Genomic DNA, 14,789 nt, shown 5'->3' with positions numbered 1-14,789 from the left:
CAGCAGGCCTTGTGTATTTATCAAATTTTGCTCTAAAGTGCACGAGACTATAGCCTTGTGCATTTATTCTATTTGTTCAGCCTAAAATGCAGCAGGCCTTGTGTATTTATCAAATTTTGCTCTAAAGTGCACGAGACTATAGCCTTGTGCATTTTTTCTATTTGTTCAGCCTAAAATGCACAATGCTTGTGTATTTATCAAATTTTGCTCAAAAGTGCACAAGACTATAGCCTTGTGTATTTTTTCAATTTTTTTGCCTAAAATGCACAAGGCCTTGTGTATTTATCAAATTTTGCTATAAAGTGCACAAGACTATAGCCTTGTGTATTTTTTCAATTTTTTGGCCTAAAATGAACCAGGCCTTGTGTATTTATCAAATTTTGCTCTAAAGTGCACAAGACTATAGCCTTGTGTATTTTTTTCTATTTTTTGGCCTAAAATTTACAATGCTTGTGTATTTATCAAATTTTGCTCTACAGTGCACAAGACTATAGCCTTGTGTATTTTTTCTATTTTTTGGCCTAAAATGCACAAGGCCTTGTGTATTTATCAAATTTTGCTCTAAAGTGCACAAGACTATAGCCTTGTGTATTTTTTCAATTTTTTGGCCTAAAATGCACAAGGCCTTGTGTATTTATCAAATTTTGCTTTAAAGTGCACAAGACTATAGCCTTGTGTATTTTTTAAATTTTTTGGCCTAAAATGCACCAGGCCTTGTGTATTATCAAATTTTGCTCTGAAGTGCACGAGACTATAGCCTTGTGCATTTTTTCTATTTGTTCAGCCTAAAATGCAGCAGGCCTTGTGTATTTATCAAATTTTGCTCTAAAGTGCACGAGACTATAGCCTTGTGCATTTTTTCTATTTGTTCAGCCTAAAATGCACAATGCTTGTGTATTTATCAAATTTTGCTCAAAAGTGCACAAGACTATAGCCTTGTGTATTTTTTCTATTTTTTGGCCTAAAATTCACAATGCTTGTGTATTTATCAAATTTTGCTCTAAAGTGCACAAGACTATAGCCTTGTGTATTTTTTCCATGTTTGGCCTAAAATGCACTAGGCCTTGTGTATTTATCAAATTTTGCTCTAAAGTGCACAAGACTAAAGCCTTGTGTATTTTTTCCATGTTTGGCCTAAAATGCACAAGGCCTTGTGTATTTATCAAATTTTGCTCTAAAGTGCACAAGACTATAGCCTTGTGTATTTTTTCCATGTTTGGCCTAAAATGCACAAGGCCTTGTGTATTTATCAAATTTTGCTCTAAAGTGCACAAGACTATAGCCTTGTGTACTTTTTCTATTTTTTGGCCTAAAATGCACAAGGCCTTGTGTATTTATCAAATTTTGCTTTAAAGTGCACAAGACTATAGCCTTGTGTATTTTTTGGCCTAAAATGCACAAGGCCTTGTGTATTTATCAAATTTTGCTCTACAGTGCACAAGACTATAGCCTTGTGTAATTTTTCAATTTTTTGGCCTAAAATGCACAAGGCCTTGTGTATTTTATCAAATTTTGCTTTAAAGTGCACAAGACTATGCCTTGTGTATTTTTTCTATTTGTTCAGCCTAAAATGCACAATGCTTGTGTATTTATCAAATTTTGCTTTAAAGTGCACAAGACTATGCCTTGTGTATTTTTTCTATTTGTTCAGCCTAAAATGCACAATGCTTGTGTATTTATCAAATTTTGCTCAAAAGTGCACAAGACTATAGCCTTGTGTATTTTTTCTATTTTTTGGCCTAAAATTCACAATGCTTGTGTATTTATCAAATTTTGCTCTAAAGTGCACAAGAATATAGCCTTGTGTATTTTTTCCATGTTTGGCCTAAAATGCACAAGGCCTTGTGTATTTATCAAATTTTGCTCTAAAGTGCACAAGACTAAAGCCTTGTGTATTTTTTCCATGTTTGGCCTAAAATGCACAATGCTTGTGTATTTATCAAATTTTGCTCTAAAGAGCACAAGACTATAGCCTTGTGTATTTTTTCTATTTTTTGGCCTAAAATGCACAAGGCCTTGTGTATTTATCAAATTTTGCTCTAAAGTGCACAAGACTATAGCCTTGTGTATTTTTTCAATTTTTTGGCCTAAAATGCACAAGGCCTTGTGTATTTATCAAATTTTGCTTTAAAGTGCACAAGACTATAGCCTTGTGTATTTTTTCAATTTTTTGGCCTAAAATGAACCAGGCCTTGTGTATTTATCACATTTTGCTCTAAAGTGCACGAGACTATAGCCTTGTGCATTTTTTCTATTTGTTCAGCCTAAAATGCACAATGCTTGTGTATTTATCAAATTTTGCTCAAAAGTGCACAAGACTATAGCCTTGTGTATTTTTTCTATTTTTTGGCCTAAAATGCACAAGGCCTTGTGTATTTATCAAATTTTGCTCTAAAGTGCACAAGACTACAGCCTTGTGTATTTTTTCTATTTTTTGGCCTAAAATGCACAAGGCCTTGTGTATTTACCAAATTTTGCTTTAAAGTGCACAAGACTATAGCCTTGTGTATTTTTTCAATTTTTTGGCCTAAAATGCACAAGGCCTTGTGTATTTATCAAATTTTGCTATAAAGTGCACAAGACTTGTGTATTTTTTCAATTTTTTGGCCTAAAATGCACAAGGCCTTGTGTATTTATCAAATTTTGCTCTAAAGTGCACAAGACTATAGCCTTGTGTATTTTTTCAATTTTTTGGCCTAAAATGCACAAGGCCTTGTGTATTTATCAAATTTTGCTCTAAAGTGCACAAGACTATAGCCTTGTGTTTTTTCAATTTTTTGGCCTAAAATGCACAAGGCCTTGTGTATTTATCAAATTTTGCTCTAAAGTGCACAAGACTATAGCCTTGTGTATTTTTTCAATTTTTTGGCCTAAAATGCAGCAGGCCTTGTGTATTTATCAAATTTTGCTTTAAAGTGCACAAGACTATAGCCTTGTGTATTTTTTCTATTTTTTGGCCTAAAATGCACAAGGCCTTGTGTATTTATCAATTTTTGCTATAAAGTGCACAACACTATAGCCTTGTGTATTTTTTCTATTTGTTGGCCTAAAATGCACTAGGCCTTGTGTATTTATCAAATTTTGCTCTAAAATGCACAAGACTATATCCTTGTGTATTTTTTCAATTTTTTGGCCTAAAATGCACCAGGCCTTGTGTATTTATCAAATTTTGCTTTAAAGTGCACAAGACTATAGCCTTGTGTATTTTTTCAATTTTTTGGCCTAAAATGCACAAGGCCTTGTGTATTTATCAAATTTTGCTATAAAGTGCACAAGACTGTAGCCTTGTGTATTTTTTCTATTTGTTGGCCTAAAATGCACAAGGCCTTGTGTATTTATCAAATTTTGCTCTAAAGTGCACAAGACTATAGCCTTGTGTATTTTTTTAATTTTTTGGCCTAAAATGAACCAGGCCTTGTGTATTTATCAAATTTTGCTCTTAAGTGCACAAGACTATAGCCTTGTGTATTTTTTCTATTTTTTGCCCCAAAGGCACAAGGCCTTGCGTATTTATCAAATTTTGCTCTAAGGTGCACAATACTATAGCCTTGTGTATTTTTTTCAATTTTTTGGCCTAAAATGCACCAGGCCTTGTGTATTTATCAAATTTTGCTTTAAAGTGCACAAGACTATAGCCTTGTGTATTTTTTCAATTTTTGGGCCTAAAATGCACAAGGCCTTGTGTATTTATCAAATTTTGCTCTAAAGTGCACGAGACTATAGCCTTGTGTATTCTATTTTTGGCCTAAAATGCACAAGGCCTTGCGTATTCATCAAATTATGCTCTAAAGTGCAAAAGACTAAAGCCTTGTGTATTTTTTTCTATTTTTCTTGTGTATTTATCAAACTTGGCCTCAAAATAGCCTTTTGTGTTTTTTCAAGGCTACAACCTTCAATATTTATAAGTTTTTGCTCTAAAACGCATGCACAAGGTTATTTTTATATTCAAAATGTGGTCCAAATTGCACAAGGTTTTTGCAAAATACTTAACTAACTTAAAAAACAAACACGTTAACATTTCAAAAAGGTGTTCATTAAGATTTATTCGTAAACTACTTGGCTTTATAGCTCATACATCTGTAGACATAAAGTATTAACAATTATTTTTTGTATTTTAAAATATCATTTATACTTATCATAATAAAATTTGAACGAAGCATTAATTTCAAAGGTCTTGCTAAATTTCAAAACAGGTGAGCTATTTTAGCTGGTTATAGTACACACACCCTTTTTTGCTGGTACCCATAATGTATTTCTTATCGTAAAACGGATAATAGTTAAAATATAAATAAACAATTATTTCAGATAAACTACAATCAATAATTATTTACTCTATAACTACAGTTGTTTTGATGAGCGCTATATAAAATACCACAAATTTGTTTTGATATTGAATGCGCAGATAGATTAGTGGTTGGTGCTGAAGTTGGGGTTAATAATGACTGATATTTGTTAGTAGTTTTAGTGATGGGGTTAAGTTAAAGTGCAAGGGTTTTAGTTCCAGTGATTAGTTCAGGGTGAGGAGTTCTGGGCTTGGTTTCAAAAAGCACTAAGATTCATCTGAAATTGATTTGTCAATAGTACCATATAATAGTAATATTTGTATTGTGACATTACACTTTGCTTGGCATTTAAGATTGATACTTTTTTTGTGAAACCGAGCCCTGGTGTAACGTGTGCATGGTTTGTGATCGCATTGCAATACAGTCATGCCGGTACATTTTGCTACAACATGCATTATGTCTATTTGCGCTCAATATACACTTTGAAATTTCCCATACATCTATGACTTATACTTATTGGACAATGAGCCAAGTTTATCCTACGAATATACATACAGGGCCTAAAAAAAGAAAATCGATTGATCAGATTTAATCTCACAAAATCATTTTATTACCTCAAAAAAACTTGTAAGATAGTCGTACACAACAACATTGCATTATTGTCTTATTAAGACTTTGTCCAGTTTCTTTCCTTCGATGTACAAAGCAGTGTTTTTTTTTTGTTTTTTTTGCCATGACATCCAAATTGTCAATGAACTTTGGTGACTTTAGTTTTGTTCAAATTAAAATGAAACAAATTTTTTCCTGCAACCAATTTTTAATTGTTTTGGTATTTTCACTCCGTTTGTTAAGTCAAAAGGTTTTGGCAAAAAGTACAAACGCATGGCTTAGAGGTTGCATGGCGTACAGGTTGAATGGCTTAGAGGTTGCATGGCTTACAGGTTGCATGGCGTATAGGCTGCGTCGCTTGCAATCTGACGTTGTTGTCAACATGATTTAATTGTTTGTGTTTTTAAAAGCTACATCATCTTTAGACTTTCATTCCTAACTACTTTAACTCCATCAAAATCCAAAGCATATTTTACTTGGTTTTAAGGAATTTGGTGTTCAGTAATGAGCGAAAACAGTGCTGGGCATGAGGCCAGGCATGCTAGTTTGATCAAATCAAATGATATGACATTATGGTATGGGATTTTGATGGATTACAGGAAAGTAAACAGCGAGGGTGTGTCTGAATTAGTGGCTGTGGATACAACCTGATCGTCAAATGAATATGTTTTAAGTATGAGGTCCGAAGCAACAATTGGACACATAGCCACAGCCACATTCAGACCACACCCTTTAGCTTGGCCAATTTCATAGAGCTTCTTAAGCACACAACAAAAGTAGCTAAGCACATTCAAAATAAATGTTGCTTACCAGAATAAGGGTACCAGCCAAACTTACATGTTACATGTACAATTTGTGACTGGTATCCTGCTCATTTCTGCTAAGCAGACAATTGTTTATACTTTCTGCTCAAGCAGCCCTATGGAATTGGGCCCTGGTCCTCCCGTCGATTGTTATCATAGAGGGCGCCATCATGGTCCAGCTTGTTTCAGTTGATGTGGTTGGTCAGAATGCTAAACTTGACACCGTCTGTCTTCAGTTGGTATCATTCCAAAAAGCATTAAAGCTTTGCATGGTGGGGAAAATAGTAAAGTTCCATGGTACAACCATGTGTAAAATCACCTTCGGTTGGAGTTAGCTCTGAAATGTGTTAAAATGTCTTGTTCCTTGGTGGCTTGAACTTTGACGCGGATCTTCAGGTACAGTCCATAAATAGGTGGTTACATCATCACAACATTCCTAATGTAACTTGAACTTGTAGCATAGCGTTATAATTGAGCTTAAACTGAAACCGGCCTTCTTCAGCTGGTGGCGCCCACAGTCGAGAAAGTGTTGAAAAGCCTCAATGTCATCTCCAAGGTCATCGAGTCAATCTGTGGTAGAAGATGAATGATTTTCAAAGATTAATTTCGATCAAACTATATTGGTATTTGCCAAAGACCAGTCTTCTCACTTGATGTATGCACACAATAACAAACCGGTGAAAATTTGAACTCAATTGGAGACTTTCCAACGCTAGGCGGCAGCAGACATACCGGGTAAATTTCCATTGTTTACGTAGTTCTGAACATGCGCATAATTCTGAGAACAATGGATACACCCTTGTCACACGAAGTTGTGTGTTTTCAGATGCTTGATTTCGGACCTCAAATTCTAAATCTGAGGTCTCGAAATCAAATTCGTGGAAAATTACTTCTTTCTCGAAAACTTCATTACTTCAGAGGGAGCATTTTCTCACAATGTTTATACTTCCAACCTCTCCCCATTACTCTTAATCAAGTAAGGTTTTATGGTAATAATTAGTTTAAGTAATTACCAATAGTGTCCACTGCCTTTAATGAAGTTCTTCCAACAGTGTTGTGTATGGTGTGTTTGTTACAAACTAAAGGACACGAATGAATGTACTCTTTCGAATCGAACTGAAACCTTCAACTCATTTGCTCAAATTGTGGGGTGAACCTTCTCTTCAAAAATATTTGTTTTCTTTTTCAAACTTACCAAGTAGTCTATTGTTGACTCTATGCTCCGTCCAAAATTGTTGGCTAGTCTCAACATCGCTACGTTACTCATACGGTTGAACTTGTAGTGGGTGATCATCTTGCTAGACTTGACACAGTCCTCCTTTAGCTGGTGGTCAGTCCAAAAAGTGTAGTTAGACTCGAGATGTCATCTTTAATATCATCATTTCAATCTGTGGTTGGAAAATTTCAAAGATTTATTTAAAAAACTCGTCTTTGTCCAGAAGTAGTAAAGTCTGAATGCTTGGAACGAAAATTCTCATCCAGCTCCATCTTTAACTCAAACACAAAGATCATTAATCCAGTTTTGTTGAACTTATTTGTTCTAGTTAGCTTAACCTTTTTCTGAGAAACTGTTGAACACATGCACATACTACGTGACTCAACATTCCAGGTTTTGTGGACTTTTGGATTCTTGCAAAAATGTTTTTTTTTCTGAAAAAACTTGACCTCATATTTTAGTGAATTTTTCCACCAGTTAGTTATAAAATTTGTTTATTACAAACAGACAAACCAAATGATGCGAATGCTTGTAGCCTTTGAAATCGAACGGAAGCCTTCAACTCATGAACTTATTTGCCAAATGTGGGATAAACCTTCTCTTCAAAAGAAAATGTTGTATTATTTTTTCAAACCTTACCAAGAAGTCTGTAGTTGACTTTTTGAATCTGTCCGAAGAACGTTGGTTAGCCTCACTATTGCTACGTCACTCGAAAGGTTGAACTTGTAGTGGAGAGTCATCTGGATAGACTTGACACAGTCCTTCTTCAGCTGGTGGCCAGTCCACAAAGTTAGTTAGACTCGAGTTGTCATCTTCAAGGTCATCATCTCATTCTGTGGCAGAAAATTTTAAATTTCATTTCGATAAACTCTAAATAAACTTGTTCCGAAGCCGACTAGTCAAGTCTGAATGGTTACATAGAAAATTCTCCTCTGGCTGGGCAGCACCATTCACCCTTCACATCATTGCAAGTGTAAACTATTATGGCACAGAATTCCAGGCCTTGTTGAGCTTTATGTACTAGATAAGATTGTTCTTCTAGAAAATCTTGACTTCCTGATTTCATGAAGTTTTCACCCTTTGGTTTGCATGATGTGTGTATGACAAACTAAAGGATGGGTTTGCATTTGTATTCTTTGAAATCGAGTTGAAACCAAAGAGCAACACATATGCAATATTTGTGGGTAGAACCTTCTCTTAAAAAAAAGTTTCAGAATTTTTTCATCAAACTTACCAAGTTGTCTGTGGTGGTTATATTCAACAACGCTACGTCACTTGAACGGTTACACTTGTAGTGATTAGTCATCTGCGCCCAATTTCATAGAGCTGTACAAACATTTGCTTAGCATGAAATTTTTGCCTTGATAAAAACAGGATTACCAGCCACATGTCTTCGTGATTTTCAGGATAAGCAAACAACAGCCGGTGGAAATTTGGTTGGTAATCATTTTTTAATCAATGAAGAAATGTTATGCTAAGCAAATTGTTGTGCATAGCAGCTCTACGAATTGCTCAACTTTAGGTGTATGCCATCTCCAAGATATTGTTCTCAATCTTTGGATAAAAATATATAGTTTTCAAAGATTAATGTTGGTAAACTCTTTTAATATCAGTAGGTCTACAAACAAGTTATAACTTGACTGCTGATCACATTGAGGGGTTCAAAATCAAATTTATGTTTGCATAATATTTCGATTTTCCTTCCAAAGTAGTCAATACATTGATGAAGATTTGTTTGTGATCTTTTAAATTTCTTCGTTGAGTTGTCCCACATCTGGAATGCTCCATAGAGGAAAGGGGCTAAAAAGCCTCATCCTTTTAGTCTGGCAACTAACACCTGTTATCTCAATTTAATTGTTTGTGATCTTCGACATTTCTTGGTCGAGTTGTCCCACGTATTATAGAAGGCAATTTCCCCACCAGTGGCTGGTACTTTGTAACTTGATACATTACTTACAAAAAATTGCATGACTCAATTCGCTACTGTTGGTATCATCTCAGCTCAATTGAAACTACTTCATCATCTTCAAGATGAAAACACAATCTGCTCTTTATAAGTTTTTTGTCTAGAAGGTCACCACTCTGAGGTCACATCAATCAGCCAAAGTCACGTTTACTTTACACATTACCTGAGACAACCCCAATACTTTACCGAACTGGTGTAATCTTCGGTGTCCAAAGCTGACTCTGTGCACCGTTGCTTGTCATAACATCATCTCAAGTAATCACATGTTGCAGACTGTGTGAAACAAAAACAACGAATTATTGGATGAGAGATATTGCATGGTGAGGTATCAATGCTTGGTTGTCTTGCTGTTTATTCTACCACGGAATTCGGGACACTTATCTACTACCCCAGAGTAGATTTGTTCTGAAGTCGGGAAGCATCTCAGTTCTGAAAAGAACTGTCCCGAAAAGTTACTACGTCTACTTTAGATGAATGTAGGAAATTGGATTAAACTTCTACTTCAGCTTCAGTGGATCGAGGGGACTTCTTCTTATTAACTTCACTACCGCGGAGTGAGTTCCTAATAATTGGTCTCAACGTTTTGACTAGCTTGCTCTAGAGAACAGCTAAACTGTTGATTGAAGCGTTGAGAGTTGTGAAAATAAAAGTAAGAAACCAGGTAAGGAGACATTTACTTTTCTTTCACACTTGTCCTCATACTTTACCTAATACTCATCATGATACTTATAACCTTTGCTGCAAAGACCTCATCAAGCCCAGTGACCTCAGGTCATGAATCGGCAACATCAAACGAGAGTTTCAGGATTGTTTCGTCCGCTCAATGTGTGAGTTTCAAAGCACATCATCTGCCAGAACATCTTCTTTAGGAGGAACGGGTACAGACTGTAAAAAAATAAACAAAAAGAGTATGGACTGTAAGAGGCTGTGGGAAATAAATGTTTAAAGACACTGGACACTATTGGTAATTGTCAAAGACCAGTCTTCTCACGTGGTGTGTATCTCAACATATGCATAAAACAACAAACCTGTGAAAATTTGAGCTCATTTATCTTCAAAGCTGCGAGATAATAATGGAAGAAAAAAAAACACCCTTGTCAGAAGTTTTTATGCTAACAATTATTATTTTGAGTAATTACCAAAAGTGTCCACAGCCTTTAAGATCCCAAATCTGTGGAGAAAGTGTTAGAGCTCCGGAGGAAAGATTTGTTATTCTTTCACACTACCCTAGTTGCGATAACGTAACCCTCCTCCCGACAGCCGTTGGGAGGAGGGTTACGTTATCGCAACTACACTTACCCATACTTATACCTGATACTTTGCTCCAACCTTTGCTCCAAACTGCTGACCTCCAGTTGACCTCCAGTCACTCAGGGACATCGAAGGGAGATTCTTCATCTTCAAGCTCTGCGTTTGCTGTCTTAAGTAAACGCAGAGCTTGAAGATGAAGACTTAAGACAGTGTAGTTCTTAGTTTTGGTTCAAGGCATCTTTTATTTTTAAGGATCTTGTTTTAACTGTTCTCGTGTGAGTTGTGTTACCGCAAAATAAATGAGTTTGAACGTCTTGAATCAAGACTAAGTACTACGCCAGTAATACCTTATACTTAACCTATCTCCAGTCAACCTGCTGAAAGAGTAGAGAGTTAGTCTTATCTCTAGGCCAACACTGATACTCTAGGCCTTCACTGTCTTACCATTCATACTTACCTAGGCACCACTTGCGTCTTTCTCCCTTGGCTGCTCTTTTCACAATCCTTTCTTCTCTCTTGCCAACTTCTGGGTTTTTATTTTTTGTAGCTTTAAAATAACGCAGTGCTTGCTATACAGTCTCCCCCATTCTGTTATTCGAAATGTTATCTAATGAGCAAGTATTACACCTATGTAGTTCTTATCTTGAAAATTATTTTAAACTTTCAAATATTTTTGAGATTCCATTTCAGAAATGATGTAATGCTGGCATCGGGAATATGTAAATATTTATTTAGCTGGACTAAATTGTTGATTTACAACTCCTAAATCAAGCATTAATCATCCATAATAAGCTATGTTGTTAATTAATTTTTTAATATTATTTTAACAACATTTTTACGATTTAGTTAATTGTTAATGTCTACATTCAGAATTGATGTATGCTGATACAAGGAATATGTAAATATTCATTTAGAAAGTCTAAATTCTTTATTTACAAAAATTACTCCTAAATCAAACATTAATCATAAAATGAATGGTGATTGGACTGAATATTTGACTGCTTTATGATTACTTCTAAATAACGGTATAGTGGTTGGTTAAATGTACCCAAAATACGAAGCACTTACGAGCAAAGTGGACTTTATTTCATAATTTAAAATGTTGTGTTTCTTTACATTTTTTCTCGTTATTGTTTTTTAAGAGTTCTCGAAAACTATTTCGAACTGTAGGTACAAGTTGAAATTTGTTACATTGCTTGAAACATAAAATCATGACAAATGAAAATTACAACTGACGACTTGAAGTATCAACCCTGACGGAAATTTCCAGTAAGACTAGTCTTCTAACTAAAAAGCATCATTGGCTTCGACCAATATGCCAATCAAGAAAATGCCAAGAAACTTAGAAGTCACCTTGAAAACTCTACAAAGCAAGGACAACATCAACAAGATCGCAGAGCATCTTGGGGGAGGGGCGGTACGAGGGGTGGGACTCTGCAAGAGAACGGGTTAGATCTTCCCTTACACTTCGAAGTCTTCGTCTTGGTCTTGATCTTGATCTGTGACAACTTGCGTTATCCGACCTCCACTATTGCATTTATTCAATAACGGTTTTTTTTTTAGGTTTATTATTGTTTAGAGAACCATTTGTTTTCTTTTAAGAACAAGTCAAATTTATTAAGTTATTTTTTAATCACTTTGAAAATACATGAACAAATTTTCCAAAAAGTTCATCAATGTAAACACTGAGCAACTTTTGTTTTCTTTGAAAAATTGAAGATCGTCTTGATAATTCTTGCTCGATTGTTTTTTTATTTAGAAAGGTTGCAGTACGTCTCAACAATTCTTACTAAAGTGTGTTTGCTACCCTTTGAGAAAAAAAAGGCAATTAAGGCCTTTAAGGATATATAAAGGGCAGCATTTATCAAATAATTATTCTTTTTTTCTTTGAAAAGTTGCAGATAATTCTTACTAATATAGTGTGTTTGCTACCCTTTGAGAGATAAAAAGGCAATTAAGGCCTTTAAGGATAAAGGGCAGCATTTTATCAAAGAATTTAATCGCAAAAGAAATGTGGAGGTCGGATGGTGCCAAGTTTTCCTTACCTGAATCCGGCGATGACTCCAGCGAGGACTCCAAAGTTACGTCCACAAACCACAAATCCATAGATAAACTCCCATTTGGGCGCTGTCTGAGACTCGTCGGCACAAAGATAGGAGCACCCCTAAAAAGAAAATCAAATATATATATTATAATTATTTCGTTGCTTCAGAATATTATATCAAATATTATACTGACACAAATTTTAGCTGCTAACTTCGATACTCGATCCTCTATATCTGAGGTACCAGCTCAAGTGTATGTTAATGTGGCAGCCACCAAACCATCAGCCACATCATTCATGACTGCCCTGACCTCAGACCATCAAAAGGCGAGCGGGGACCTTGTGGGGATACCACCAAGTTGCTTAAATTCACTAAATTAATAATACTAATAATAATTTAAAATAAATACCTATCTAAATGTCAGTCAATGTTCACTTTGCTCAAGAGATTACACGAAAGAAGATTGTATTGCTCTACGGAAATAATATTTAGTTCCTTTTGAAATCAATTAAATTCAGAGACATGTATTTTCCGTTTCTATTTCACAAAAACAGAATAATAACAATATCCTAATTGGGGAAATGTAGACAAACTCTAATAGGAATGTGTTTGGGTTGGTGAAGCCTAATTTGGGACAAGAGACTGTAACAAATAGGCATATAGGGAGAAACTTAAGCAAAAACACGGATAACAAAAATTGGACAGTTAACACTTAGGCCTACATGGCTATGAGTAAATTTACGATAGCATAATACTTATGTCACTCTAATTACTTGTTCATTTTAATACTCAAACTATTATTCGGACCCTCAAGTCGGAATGTTAATTGTAGGCACAAAGATACAGAGCCTCTGATAATCCTATTCCCTGAATTTGTAACTTATTCTTTCCTTAAAAAAAAAGATTTTTTAGTTCCTTCAAAATAGGCCTCCTATCCTTTAAAAAATATTCTCGGGAAAATAAATTGAGAAAACGACATAAGTAAGTTCTCGGAAAGGAAAGTATTATTTCCAAGTGTGGAATAGCATAGAGATGAAATAATTGTATGCCAGTCATGGTGTGCCAAAGTTAATTGACAGCAATGCAAGATAACCGTAAAACCAACAGTCATTGTTTGGTTGTTTGTTATTCTTTCTTTGTGTGGGAAAGTATGGATGTGTGGACTTGAGAACAAAAGAAGTCCACAATGTACGGACTTGAAACACTATGGACATACACACGTCCACACATTGTTGTTTCTCTATTGATAAATAGGGTTATCCTATTATGTACAGAACAAAATGAATGTCCACACAGTTACTGAAACACAGAGCGGTGTTTTTAGGGTGTGTTTGATTTCGGGTGTTTTGTGGTTTGTGGGGGTGGAGGAAGAGGGAGGTCGGGGTATTCCGATGATAAAAGATGTTAAGTTTTCGATGGCATACAGAGAGCAAACTGTAAAGCTATTTCATAAAGATAACAGTGCATTATTGGCAACCAAAGGGGTTGTAAGTCATTCTTCTGGGTCTTGTATTAGTTTGCATTAAGAGTCAGTGAAGTGCGACCCAATTAATTTATAAGCGAATTTGGAGAAGAAACTACAAACGGTTTTTAAATATTCCTGCAATTCAAATTAACATAGCAATGGAACACTTTGGAACACTAGGTGGCAGAAGACTTATCATGTCAACCATTGTTAGCTTAGCTCTGAGCACGGCCACACAACCAAGAACAATGAATTTTCCTGGTAAGTTTGCTGCCACCTATAGCGTCCTTGATATTCCCATAATAGGACCCATTTTCAGTTTTGTATACCTGTCCCATGAGGACCTCACTCTTCTTGCGTCTCACGAGAAGAGCCACAGCATCGTCTCTTGGAGCTTGGCTGGACTAGGAAGCTCGCTGGTGGCTGGTGGCTACTGGCTGGCGGCTGCTGCCTGCTGGCTGCTGGTGGAGGGTATGGGTCTAAATAGATAAATAAACATATAAATAAATACCCACAAATAAAATAAAATAAAATAAACAGTTGAAAAATCACTCACAGCATGAAGAAGAAGACAAGTGGACAAGGAAAACGAAAACAACTATTTATGTACTAGAAATTGGCTGGCCTACTCTTGTGTTTTAAATGTGTGCATTTGTGGAGAAGTGAACCCCATCCACACATGGTCATAGTTTTCATGTCAGTTGTTGCGCGAGCTAAATTTATTTTATAGACGAAAACAAAGGATTCCGATTTTTGCTGTAGGGCCTATACTCCAAAATTTAAATTATTGGGTCCCGTAGTCTTACCTTCTTTTTGTCGATGGTTCGATGTGTTCAGTCGGCTTTGGTCATGAAGGTTTACGCCCCTTTCAACGGCGACTCAATGGGAGCTCTCTTCAGCTACTCGAGCTCAACACCGGAGTTTATTTGAACAAAAAATGCCTTAAAAAGTCTGTAGTCAGAACAACAGAACTTCGTGGGTATTCATGACATGTAGTAAAGTGCTCAACAGTGAATTATGTGTTAAAACACTGCAAACTTTTCAGCCATGTGACCACAAAAACACATCGTGCATACTTCGTGTGGTGTTGCCTTTACTTCAAAAACTTGACCGAGCCTTTTATAGAATATCACCATTTAAAACGTGCAAAA

General features: G+C 35.7%; 1 long non-coding RNA gene across 1 annotated transcript; it reads right to left on the bottom strand.

The window, feature by feature from the left end:
- Positions 1–5,775: 5,775 nt before the first annotated feature.
- Positions 5,776–9,848, bottom strand: LOC117293830. The gene is made up of 5 exons (XR_004519476.1): positions 9,064–9,848; positions 8,146–8,237; positions 7,551–7,744; positions 6,891–7,083; positions 5,776–6,265 (listed from the first exon to the last, which is right to left on the bottom strand). It is a non-coding gene; the product is annotated as an uncharacterized LOC117293830 (long non-coding RNA).
- Between the last annotated feature and the right edge of the window lie 4,941 nt (positions 9,849–14,789).

This window comes from Asterias rubens, chromosome 8, assembly GCF_902459465.1.
Source record: "Asterias rubens chromosome 8, eAstRub1.3, whole genome shotgun sequence".
NCBI lineage: Eukaryota > Metazoa > Echinodermata > Asteroidea > Forcipulatida > Asteriidae > Asterias > Asterias rubens.
Note: the sequence above shows the minus strand (reverse complement) of the source record. Positions and strands in the feature narration are given on the sequence as shown.